The sequence below is a fragment of the Ambystoma mexicanum genome, chromosome 9, assembly GCF_040938575.1.
Source record: "Ambystoma mexicanum isolate Mex_15411 chromosome 9, UKY_AmexF1_1, whole genome shotgun sequence".
Lineage (NCBI taxonomy): Eukaryota > Metazoa > Chordata > Amphibia > Caudata > Ambystomatidae > Ambystoma > Ambystoma mexicanum.
The window spans coordinates 1,558,779,413-1,558,792,865 of NC_090931.1; positions in this window are offsets into that span (position 1 = coordinate 1,558,779,413).

Here is a 13,453-nt window from a genome sequence, read left to right on the forward strand (position 1 = left end):
CGTCCCAGTGGGTCCCCAACCATGTGAGGCGGGTTGGGAATGCGACCCCGGCCTGGGTGGGTGTACTTGCAGCGTGCCCGCTGCACCGAGGTGCGCTGTCGGATGTTCCCCGACAGGAGCACGGGGCTGCCCCGTGATCCGGAGCAGCCCCCAACAACGTGTACAGGGACAGGTCTGCACGTATGAGTGATTCCTCATTATAATTATTCCCAGGCACATACATGCTCAGGCCTTCAGCAGGGCGCGGGAAAGGGCTGCACGGCTGCTTCTCCCCCAGTGGCATTGCTGCATGGTCCCAGGGGCACCACCGTGCACTTCCGGAGTGGCGGCAATGGGCAGCCAGCGGGCTGTGGTGTTTGCCCACCACTGGGCCTGATTTCACGCCCGTGGCCCGGGAGCGAGGGAACGCGCCCACGCCCTGCACACAGAATCCAAACTTGCCTTATGCAGGTGGCCAGGCAAGTGGACCCCCCCATGCCACCCCTCACGCAGGGCAGCAGCCGGGCAGCAAGAAGAGGCAGTCATAGGGCAAGGGGCCAATGGCAGAAAGAAAGGGAAGAGCGTTACAGGGACCAGAGCCGAATGCCCCGACTCCCAGGAGTAAAGAACAGTTCCTGGGACCTCCACAATGCAAGCGGCAAAGGTGCCTGCTCCCACCACAGCCTTTACGGACGCATGGAGCAAGCATGACCAGTGCCACGGCATGGGGGACCCCAATGCAGCAGAAAGGCACAGGCGCTTAAGCTGGGGCAGAGGGGCACCCCCAGGGCATGTACCATAATCATAAGCCAGGCCCCTTCCCCCACCACAAGGGATGCAGGTAGGCAGGCAGGCAACCAGACAGCAAGCCAGCATAAGCCAGCCCCCTTCCCCCTCCACAAGGGATGCATGCAGGCAGGCAACCAGACAGCAAGCCAGCATAAGCCAGCCCCCTTCCCCCTCCACAAGGGATGCATGCAGGCAGGCAGGCAACCAGACAGCAAGCCAGCATAAGCCAGCCCCCTTCCCCCTCCACAAGGGATGCATGCAGGCAGACAGGCAACCAGACAGCAAGCCAGCATAAGCCAGCCCCCTTCCCCCACCACAAGGGATGCATGCATGCAGGCAGACAGGCAACCAGACAGCAAGCCAGCATAAGCCTGCCCCTTCCCCCTCCACAAGGGATGCATGCAGGCAGGCAGTCAACCAGACAGCAAGCCAGCATAAGCCAGCCCCCTTCCCCCTCCACAAGGGATGCATGCAGGCAGACAGGCAACCAGACAGCAAGCCAGCATAAGCCAGCCCCCTTCCCCCTCCACAAGGGATGCATTCAGGCAGACAGGCAACCAGACAGCAAGCCAGCATAAGCCAGCCCCCTTCCCCCTCCACAAGGGATGCAGGCAGGCACACAGGCAACCAGACAGCAAGCCAGCATAAGCCAGCCCCTTCCCCCACCACAAGGGATGCATGCAGGCAGGCAGGCAACCAGACAGCAAGCCAGCATAGGCCAGCCCCCTTCCCCCACCACAAGGGATGCATGCAGGCAGGCAGGCAGGCAACCAGACAGCAAGCCAGCATAAGCCAGCCCCCTTCCCCCTCCACAAGGGATGCATGCAGGCAGGCAGGCAACCAGACAGCAAGCCAGCATAAGCCAGCCCCCTTCCCCCACCACAAGGGATGCATGCAGGCAGGCAACCAGACAGCAAGCCAGCATAGGCCAGCCCCCTTCCCCCACCACAAGGGATGCAGGCAGGCAGGCAACCAGACAGCAAGCCAGCATAAGCCAGCCCCCTTCCCCCTCCACAAGGGATGCATGCAGGCAGGCAAGCAGGCAGGCAACCAGACAGCAAGCCAGCATAGGCCAGCCCCCTTCCCCCACCACAAGGGATGCAGGCAGGCAACCAGACAGCAAACCAGCATAAGCCAGCCCCCTTCCCCCACCACAAGGGATGCATGCAGGCAGGCAGGCAGGCAACCAGACAGCAAGCCAGCATAAGCCAGCCCCCTTCCCCCACCACAAGGGATGCATGCAGGCAGGCAACCAGACAGCAAGCCAGCATAAGCCAGCCCCCTTCCCCCTCCACAAGGGATGCATGCAGGCAGGCAGGCAACCAGACAGCAAGCCAGCATAAGCCAGCCCCCTTCCCCCACCACAAGGGATGCATGCAGGCAGGCAGGCAGGCAACCAGACAGCAAGCCAGCATAGGCCATCCCCCTTCCCCCACCACAAGGGACGCAGGCAGGCAGGCAACCAGACAGCAAGCCAGCATAAGCCAGCCCCCTTCCCCCTCCACAAGGGATGCATGCAGGCAGGCAGGCAGGCAGGCAACTAGACAGCAAGCCAGAATAGGCCAGCCCCCTTCCCCCACCACAAGGGATGCAGGCAGGCAGGCAACCAGACAGCAAACCAGCATAAGCCAGCCCCCTTCCCCCACCACAAGGGATGCATGCAGGCAGGCAGGCAACCAGACAGCAAGCCAGCATAAGCCAGCCCCCTTCCCCACCACAAGGGATGCAGGCAGGCAGGCAACCAGACAGCAAGCCAGCATAAGCCAGCCCCCTTCCAACTCCACAAGGGATGCAGGCAGGCAGGCAGGCAACCAGACAGCAAGCCAGCATAAGCCTGCCCCTTCCCCCACCACAAGGGATGCATGCAGGCAGGCAGGCAGGCAACCAGACAGCAAGCCAGCATAGGCAAGCCCCCTTCCCCCACCACAAGGGATGCATGCAGGCAGGCAGGCAGGCAACCAGACAGCAAGCCAGCATAGGCCAGCCCCCTTCCCCCACCACAAGGGATGCATGCAGGCAGGCAGGCAACCAGGCAGCAAGCCAGCATAAGCCAGCCCCCTTCCCCCTCCACAAGGGATGCAGGCAGGCAACCAGACAGCAAGCCAGCATAAGCCTGCCCCTTCCCCCACCACCAGGGATGCATGCAGGCAGGCAGGCAGGCAACCAGACAGCAAGCCAGCATAAGCCAGCCCCCTTCCCCCACCACAAGGGATGCATGCAGGCAGGCAGGCAGGCAACCAGACAGCAAGCCAGCATAGGCCAGCCCCCTTCCCCCACCACAAGGGATGCAGGCAGGCAGGCAACCAGACAGCAAGCCAGCATAAGCCAGCCCCCTTCCCCCTCCACAAGGGATGCATGCAGGCAGGCAGGCAGGCAGGCAGGCAACTAGACAGCAAGCCAGCATAGGCCAGCCCCCTTCCCCCACCACAAGGGATGCAGGCAGGCAGGCAACCAGACAGCAAGCCAGCATAAGCCAGCCCCCTTCCCCCAGCACAAGGGATGCATGCAGGCAGGCAGGCAGGCAACCAGGCAGCAAGCCAGCATAAGCCAGCCCCCTTCACCCACCACAAGGGATGCAGGCAGGCAGGCAACCAGACAGCAAGCCAGCATAAGCCAGCCCCCTTCCCCCTCCACAAGGGATGCATGCAGGCAGGCAGGCAGGCAACCAGACAGCAAGCCAGCATAGGCCAGCCCCCTTCCCCCACCACAAGGGATGCAGGCAGGCAGGCAACCAGACAGCAAGCCAGCATAAGCCAGCCCCCTTCCCCCTCCACAAGGGATGCATGCAGGCAGGCAGGCAGGCAACCAGACAGCAAGCCAGCATAGGCCAGCCCCCTTCCCCCACCACAAGGGATGCAGGCAGGCAGGCAACCAGACAGCAAACCAGCATAAGCCAGCCCCCTTCCCCCACCACAAGGGATGCATGCAGGCAGGCAGGCAGGCAAACAGACAGCAAGCCAGCATAAGCCAGCCCCCTTCCCCCACCACAAGGGATGCAGGCAGGCAGGCAACCAGACAGCAAGCCAGCATAAGCCAGCCCCCTTCCAACTCCACAAGGGATGCAGGCAGGCAGGCAGGCAACCAGACAGCAAGCCAGCATAAGCCTGCCCCTTCCCCCACCACAAGGGATGCATGCAGGCAGGCAGGCAGGCAACCAGACAGCAAGCCAGCATAGGCCAGCCCCCTTCCCCCACCACAAGGGATGCATGCAAGCAGGCAGGCAGGCAACCAGACAGCAAACCAGCATAGGCCAGCCCCCTTCCCCCACCACAAGGGATGCATGCAGGCAGGCAGGCAACCAGACAGCAAGCCAGCATAAGCCAGCCCCCTTCCCCCTCCACAAGGGATGCAGGCAGGCAGGCAGGCAACCAGACAGCAAGCCAGCATAAGCCTGCCCCTTCCCCCACCACCAGGGATGCATGCAGGCAGGCAGGCAGGCAACCAGACAGCAAGCCAGCATAAGCCAGCCCCCTTCCCCCACCACAAGGGATGCATGCAGGCAGGCAGGCAGGCAACCAGACAGCAAGCCAGCATAGGCCAGCCCCCTTCCCCCACCACAAGGGATGCAGGCAGGCAGGCAACCAGACAGCAAGCCAGCATAAGCCAGCCCCCTTCCCCCTCCACAAGGGATGCATGCAGGCAGGCAGGCAGGCAGGCAACTAGACAGCAAGCCAGCATAGGCCAGCCCCCTTCCCCCACCACAAGGGATGCAGGCAGGCAGGCAACCAGACAGCAAGCCAGCATAAGCCAGCCCCCTTCCCCCAGCACAAGGGATGCATGCAGGCAGGCAGGCAACCAGACAGCAAGCCAGCATAAGCCAGCCCCCTTCCCCCACCACAAGGGATGCAGGCAGGCAGGCAACCAGACAGCAAGCCAGCATAAGCCAGCCCCCTTCCCCCTCCACAAGGGATGCAGGCAGGCAGGCAACCAGACAGCAAGCCAGCATAAGCCTGCCCCTTCCCCCACCACAAGGGTTGCATGCAGGCAGGCAGGCAGGCAACCAGACAGCAAGCCAGCATAGGCCAGCCCCCTTCCCCCACCGCAAGGGATGCATGCAGGCAGGCAGGCAGGCAGGCAACCAGACAGCAAGCCAGCATAGGCCAGCCCCTTCCCCCACCACAAGGGATGCATGCAGGCAGGCAGGCAGGCAAACAGACAGCAAGCCAGCATAAGCCAGCCCCCTTCCCCCTCCACAAGGGATGCAGGCAGGCAGGCAGGCAACCAGATAGCAAGCCAGCATAAGCCTGCACCTTCCCCCACCACAAGGGATGCATGCAGGCAGGCAGGCAGGCAACCAGACAGCAAGCCAGCATAAGCCAGCCCCCTTCCCTCTCCACAAGGGATGCATGCAGGCAGGCAGGCAACCAGACAGCAAGCCAGCATAAGCCAGCCCCCTTCCCCCTCCACAAGGGATGCATGCAGGCAGGCAGGCAACCAGACAGCAAGCCAGCATAAGCCAGCCCCCTTCCCCCTCCACAAGGGATGCAGGCAGGCAGACAGGCAACCAGACAGCAAGCCAGCATAAACCTGCCCCCTTCCCCCTCCACAAGGGATGCAGGTAGGCAGACAGGCAACCAGACAGCAAGCCAGCATAAGCCAGCCCCCTTCCCCCTCCACAAGGGATGCATGCAGGCAGACAGGCAACCAGACAGCAAGCCAGCATAAGCCAGCCCCCTTCCCCCTCCACAAGGGATGCATGCAGGCAGGCAGGCAACCATACAGCAAGCCAGCATAAGCCTGCCCCTTCCCCCACCACAAGGGATGCATGCAGGCAGGCAGGCAACCAGACAGCAAGCCAGCATAGGCCAGCCCCCTTCCCCCACCACAAGGGATGCATGCAGGCAGGCAGGCAACCAGACAGCAAGCCAGCATAAGCCAGCCCCCTTCCCCCTCCACAAGGGATGCATGCAGGCAGGCAGGCAACCAGACAGCAAGCCAGCATAAGCCTGCCCCTTCACCCACCACAAGGGATGCATGCAGGCAGGCAGGCAACCAGACAGCAAGCCAGCATAGGCCAGCCCCCTTCCCCCTCCACAAGGGATGCATGCAGGCAGGCAGGCAGGCAACCAGACAGCAAGCCAGCATAAGCCAGCCCCCTTCCCCCTCCACAAGGGATGCATGCAGGCAGGCAGGCAACCAGACAGCAAGCCAGCATAAGCCAGCCCCCTTCCCCCTCCTCAAGGGATGCAGGCAGGCAGGCAGGCAACCAGACAGCAAGCCAGCATAAGCCTGCCCCTTCCCCCACCACAAGGGATGCATGCAGGCAGGCAGGCAGGCAACCAGACAGCAATCCAGCATAGGCCAGCCCCCTTCCCCCACCACAAGGGATGCATGCAGGCAAGCAGGCAGGCAACCAGACAGCAAGCCAGCATAAGCCAGCCCACTTCCCCCTCCACCAGGGATGCATGCAGGCAGGCAGGCAACCAGACAGCAAGCCAGCATAAGCCAGCCCCCTTCCCCCACCACAAGGGATGCAGGCAGGCAGACAGGCAACTAGACAGCAAGCCAGCATAAGCCAGCCCCCTTCCCCCACCACAAGGGATGCATGCAGGCAGGCAGGCAGGCAACCAGACAGCAAGCCAGCATAGGCCAGCCCCCTTCCCCCACCACAAGGGATGCATGCAGGCAGGCAGGCAGGCAACCAGACAGCAAGCCAGCATAGGCCAGCCCCCTTCCCCCTCCACAAGGGATGCATGCAGGCAGGCAGGCAACCAGACAGCAAGCCAGCATAAGCCAGCCCCCTTCCCCCTCCACAAGGGATGCATGCAGGCAGGCAGGCAACCAGACAGCAAGCCAGCATAAGCCAGCCCCCTTCCCCCTCCACAAGGGATGCATGCAGGCAGACAGGCAACCAGACAGCAAGCCAGCATAAGCCAGCCCCCTTCCCCCTCCACAAGGGATGCAGGCAGGCAGACAGGCAACCAGACAGCAAGCCAGCATAAGCCTGCCCCTTCCCCCTCCACAAGGGATGCATGCAGGTAGGCAGGCAACCAGACAGCAAGCCAGCATAAGTCAGCCCCCTTCCCCCTCCACAAGGGATGCATGCAGGCAGACAGGCAACCAGACAGCAAGCCAGCATAAGCCAGCCCCCTTCCCCCTCCACAAGGGATGCATGCAGGCAGACAGGCAACCAGACAGCAAGCCAGCATAAGCCAGCCCCCTTCCCCCTCCACAAGGGATGCAGGCAGGCAGACAGGCAACCAGACAGCAAGCCAGCATAAGCCAGCCCCCTTCCCCCACCACAAGGGATGCATGCAGGCAGGCAGGCAACCAGACAGCAAGCCAGCATAGGCCAGCCCCCTTCCCCCACCACAAGGGATGCATGCAGGCAGGCAGGCAACCAGACAGCAAGCCAGCATAAGCCAGCCCCCTTCCCCCTCCACAAGGGATGCATGCAGGCAGGCAGGCACCCAGACAGCAAGCCAGCATAAGCCAGCCCCCTCCCCCCTCCACAAGGGATGCAGGCAGGCAGACAGGCAACCAGACAGCAAGCCAGCATAAGCCTGCCCCTTCCCCCTCCACAAGGGATGCATGCAGGCAGGCAGTCAACCAGACAGCAAGCCAGCATAAGCCAGCCCCCTTCCCCCTCCACAAGGGATGCATGCAGGCAGACAGGCAACCAGACAGCAAGCCAGCATAAGCCAGCCCCCTTCCCCCTCCACAAGGGATGCATTCAGGCAGACAGGCAACCAGACAGCAAGCCAGCATAAGCCAGCCCCCTTCCCCCTCCACAAGGGATGCAGGCAGGCAGACAGGCAACCAGACAGCAAGCCAGCATAAGCCAGCCCCCTTCCCCCACCAAAAGGGATGCATGCAGGCAGGCAGGCAGGCAACCAGACAGCAAGCCAGCATAGGCCAGCCCCCTTCCCCCACCACAAGGGATGCATGCAGGCAGGCAGGCAGGCAGGCAACCAGACAGCAAGCCAGCATAAGCCAGCCCCCTTCCCCCTCCACAAGGGATGCATGCAGGCAGGCAGGCAACCAGACAGCAAGCCAGCATAAGCCAGCCCCCTTCCCCCACCACAAGGGATGCATGCAGGCAGGCAGGCAGGCAACCAGACAGCAAGCCAGCATAGGCCAGCCCCCTTCCCCCACCACAAGGGATGCAGGCAGGCAGGCAACCAGACAGCAAGCCAGCATAAGCCAGCCCCCTTCCCCCTCCACAAGGGATGCATGCAGGCAGGCAGGCAGGCAGGCAACTAGACAGCAAGCCAGCATAGGCCAGCCCCCTTCCCCCACCACAAGGGATGCAGGCAGGCAGGCAACCAGACAGCAAGCCAGCATAAGCCAGCCCCCTTCCCCCAGCACAAGGGATGCATGCAGGCAGGCAGGCAACCAGACAGCAAGCCAGCATAAGCCAGCCCCCTTCCCCCACCACAAGGGATGCAGGCAGGCAGGCAACCAGACAGCAAGCCAGCATAAGCCAGCCCCCTTCCCCCTCCACAAGGGATGCAGGCAGGCAGGCAACCAGACAGCAAGCCAGCATAAGCCTGCCCCTTCCCCCACCACAAGGGTTGCATGCAGGCAGGCAGGCAGGCAACCAGACAGCAAGCCAGCATAGGCCAGCCCCCTTCCCCCACCGCAAGGGATGCATGCAGGCAGGCAGGCAGGCAGGCAACCAGACAGCAAGCCAGCATAGGCCAGCCCCTTCCCCCACCACAAGGGATGCATGCAGGCAGGCAGGCAGGCAAACAGACAGCAAGCCAGCATAAGCCAGCCCCCTTCCCCCTCCACAAGGGATGCAGGCAGGCAGGCAGGCAACCAGATAGCAAGCCAGCATAAGCCTGCACCTTCCCCCACCACAAGGGATGCATGCAGGCAGGCAACCAGACAGCAAGCCAGCATAAGCCAGCCCCCTTCCCTCTCCACAAGGGATGCATGCAGGCAGGCAGGCAACCAGACAGCAAGCCAGCATAAGCCAGCCCCCTTCCCCCTCCACAAGGGATGCATGCAGGCAGGCAGGCAACCAGACAGCAAGCCAGCATAAGCCAGCCCCCTTCCCCCTCCACAAGGGATGCAGGCAGGCAGACAGGCAACCAGACAGCAAGCCAGCATAAACCTGCCCCCTTCCCCCTCCACAAGGGATGCAGGTAGGCAGACAGGCAACCAGACAGCAAGCCAGCATAAGCCAGCCCCCTTCCCCCTCCACAAGGGATGCATGCAGGCAGACAGGCAACCAGACAGCAAGCCAGCATAAGCCAGCCCCCTTCCCCCTCCACAAGGGATGCATGCAGGCAGGCAGGCAACCATACAGCAAGCCAGCATAAGCCTGCCCCTTCCCCCACCACAAGGGATGCATGCAGGCAGGCAGGCAACCAGACAGCAAGCCAGCATAGGCCAGCCCCCTTCCCCCACCACAAGGGATGCATGCAGGCAGGCAGGCAACCAGACAGCAAGCCAGCATAAGCCAGCCCCCTTCCCCCTCCACAAGGGATGCATGCAGGCAGGCAGGCAACCAGACAGCAAGCCAGCATAAGCCTGCCCCTTCACCCACCACAAGGGATGCATGCAGGCAGGCAGGCAACCAGACAGCAAGCCAGCATAGGCCAGCCCCCTTCCCCCTCCACAAGGGATGCATGCAGGCAGGCAGGCAGGCAACCAGACAGCAAGCCAGCATAAGCCAGCCCCCTTCCCCCTCCACAAGGGATGCATGCAGGCAGGCAGGCAACCAGACAGCAAGCCAGCATAAGCCAGCCCCCTTCCCCCTCCTCAAGGGATGCAGGCAGGCAGGCAGGCAACCAGACAGCAAGCCAGCATAAGCCTGCCCCTTCCCCCACCACAAGGGATGCATGCAGGCAGGCAGGCAGGCAACCAGACAGCAATCCAGCATAGGCCAGCCCCCTTCCCCCACCACAAGGGATGCATGCAGGCAAGCAGGCAGGCAACCAGACAGCAAGCCAGCATAAGCCAGCCCACTTCCCCCTCCACCAGGGATGCATGCAGGCAGGCAGGCAACCAGACAGCAAGCCAGCATAAGCCAGCCCCCTTCCCCCACCACAAGGGATGCAGGCAGGCAGACAGGCAACTAGACAGCAAGCCAGCATAAGCCAGCCCCCTTCCCCCACCACAAGGGATGCATGCAGGCAGGCAGGCAGGCAACCAGACAGCAAGCCAGCATAGGCCAGCCCCCTTCCCCCACCACAAGGGATGCATGCAGGCAGGCAGGCAGGCAACCAGACAGCAAGCCAGCATAGGCCAGCCCCCTTCCCCCTCCACAAGGGATGCATGCAGGCAGGCAGGCAACCAGACAGCAAGCCAGCATAAGCCAGCCCCCTTCCCCCTCCACAAGGGATGCATGCAGGCAGGCAGGCAACCAGACAGCAAGCCAGCATAAGCCAGCCCCCTTCCCCCTCCACAAGGGATGCATGCAGGCAGACAGGCAACCAGACAGCAAGCCAGCATAAGCCAGCCCCCTTCCCCCTCCACAAGGGATGCAGGCAGGCAGACAGGCAACCAGACAGCAAGCCAGCATAAGCCTGCCCCTTCCCCCTCCACAAGGGATGCATGCAGGTAGGCAGGCAACCAGACAGCAAGCCAGCATAAGTCAGCCCCCTTCCCCCTCCACAAGGGATGCATGCAGGCAGACAGGCAACCAGACAGCAAGCCAGCATAAGCCAGCCCCCTTCCCCCTCCACAAGGGATGCATGCAGGCAGACAGGCAACCAGACAGCAAGCCAGCATAAGCCAGCCCCCTTCCCCCTCCACAAGGGATGCAGGCAGGCAGACAGGCAACCAGACAGCAAGCCAGCATAAGCCAGCCCCCTTCCCCCACCACAAGGGATGCATGCAGGCAGGCAGGCAACCAGACAGCAAGCCAGCATAGGCCAGCCCCCTTCCCCCACCACAAGGGATGCATGCAGGCAGGCAGGCAACCAGACAGCAAGCCAGCATAAGCCAGCCCCCTTCCCCCTCCACAAGGGATGCATGCAGGCAGGCAGGCACCCAGACAGCAAGCCAGCATAAGCCAGCCCCCTCCCCCCTCCACAAGGGATGCAGGCAGGCAGACAGGCAACCAGACAGCAAGCCAGCATAAGCCTGCCCCTTCCCCCTCCACAAGGGATGCATGCAGGCAGGCAGTCAACCAGACAGCAAGCCAGCATAAGCCAGCCCCCTTCCCCCTCCACAAGGGATGCATGCAGGCAGACAGGCAACCAGACAGCAAGCCAGCATAAGCCAGCCCCCTTCCCCCTCCACAAGGGATGCATTCAGGCAGACAGGCAACCAGACAGCAAGCCAGCATAAGCCAGCCCCCTTCCCCCTCCACAAGGGATGCAGGCAGGCAGACAGGCAACCAGACAGCAAGCCAGCATAAGCCAGCCCCCTTCCCCCACCACAAGGGATGCATGCAGGCAGGCAGGCAGGCAACCAGACAGCAAGCCAGCATAGGCCAGCCCCCTTCCCCCACCACAAGGGATGCATGCAGGCAGGCAGGCAGGCAGGCAACCAGACAGCAAGCCAGCATAAGCCAGCCCCCTTCCCCCTCCACAAGGGATGCATGCAGGCAGGCAGGCAACCAGACAGCAAGCCAGCATAAGCCAGCCCCCTTCCCCCACCACAAGGGATGCATGCAGGCAGGCAGGCAGGCAACCAGACAGCAAGCCAGCATAGGCCAGCCCCCTTCCCCCACCACAAGGGATGCAGGCAGGCAGGCAACCAGACAGCAAGCCAGCATAAGCCAGCCCCCTTCCCCCTCCACAAGGGATGCATGCAGGCAGGCAAGCAGGCAGGCAACCACACAGCAAGCCAGCATAGGCCAGCCCCCTTCCCCCACCACAAGGGATGCAGGCAGGCAGGCAACCAGACAGCAAACCAGCATAAGCCAGCCCCCTTCCCCCACCACAAGGGATGCATGCAGGCAGGCAGGCAGGCAACCAGACAGCAAGCCAGCATGAGCCAGCCCCCTTCCCCCACCACAAGGGATGCAGGCAGGCAGGCAACCAGACAGCAAGCCAGCATAAGCCAGCCCCCTTCCAACTCCACAAGGGATGCAGGCAGGCAGGAAGGCAACCAGACAGCAAGCCAGCATAGGCCTGCCCCTTCCCCCACCACAAGGGATGCATGCAGGCAGGCAGGCAGGCAACCAGACAGCAAGCCAGCATAGGCCAGCCCCCTTCCCCCACCACAAGGGATGCATGCAGGCAGGCAGGCAGGCAACCAGACAGCAAGCCAGCATTGGCCAGCCCCCTTCCCCCACCACAAGGGATGCATGCAGGCAGGCAGGCAGGCAACCAGACAGCAAGCCAGCATAAGCCAGCCCCCTTCCCCCTCCACAAGGGATGCAGGCAGGCAGGCAGGCAACCAGACAGCAAGCCAGCATAAGCCTGCCCCTTCCCCCACCACCAGGGATGCATGCAGGCAGGCAGGCAGGCAACCAGACAGCAAGCCAGCATAAGCCAGCCCCCTTCCCCCACCACAAGGGATGCATGCAGGCAGGCAGGCAGGCAACCAGACAGCAAGCCAGCATAGGCCAGCCCCCTTCCCCCACCACAAGGGATGCAGGCAGGCAGGCAACCAGACAGCAAGCCAGCATAAGCCAGCCCCCTTCCCCCTCCACAAGGGATGCATGCAGGCAGGCAGGCAGGCAGGCAGGCAACTAGACAGCAAGCCAGCATAGGCCAGCCCCCTTCCCCCACCACAAGGGATGCAGGCAGGCAGGCAACCAGACAGCAAGCCAGCATAAGCCAGCCCCCTTCCCCCAGCACAAGGGATGCATGCAGGCAGGCAGGCAGGCAACCAGACAGCAAGCCAGCATAAGCCAGCCCCCTTCCCCCACCACAAGGGATGCAGGCAGGCAGGCAACCAGACAGCAAGCCAGCATAAGCCAGCCCCCTTCCCCCTCCACAAGGGATGCAGGCAGGCAGGCAGGCAACCAGACAGCAAGCCAGCATAAGCCTGCCCCTTCCCCCACCACAAGGGTTGCATGCAGGCAGGCAGGCAGGCAACCAGACAGCAAGCCAGCATAGGCCAGCCCCCTTCCGCCACCACAAGGGATGCATGCAGGCAGGCAGGCAGGCAGGCAACCAGACAGCAAGCCAGCATAGGCCAGCCCCTTCCCCCACCACAAGGGATGCATGCAGGCAGGCAGGCAGGCAAACAGACAGCAAGCCAGCATAAGCCAGCCCCCTTCCCCCTCCACAAGGGATGCAGGCAGGCAGGCAGGCAACCAGACAGCAAGCCAGCATAGGCCTGCCCCTTCCCCCACCACAAGGGATGCATGCAGGCAGGCAGGCAACCAGACAGCAAGCCAGCATAAGCCAGCCCCCTTCCCTCTCCACAAGGGATGCATGCAGGCAGGCAGGCAACCAGACAGCAAGCCAGCATAAGCCAGCCCCCTTCCCTCTCCACAAGGGATGCATGCAGGCAGGCAGGCAACCAGACAGCAAGCCAGCATAAGCCAGCCCCCTTCCCCCTCCACAAGGGATGCAGGCAGGCAGACAGGCAACCAGACAGCAAGCCAGCATAAGCCTGCCCCTTCCCCCTCCACAAGGGATGCATGCAGGCAGGCAGGCAACCAGACAGCAAGCCAGCATAACCCAGCCCCCTTCCCCCACCACAAGGGATGCATGCAGGCAGACAGGCAACCAGACAGCAAGCCAGCATAAGCCAGCCCCCTTCCCCCACCACAAGGGATGCAGGCAGGCAGACAGGCAACCAGACAGCAAGCCAGCATAAGCCAGCCCCCTTC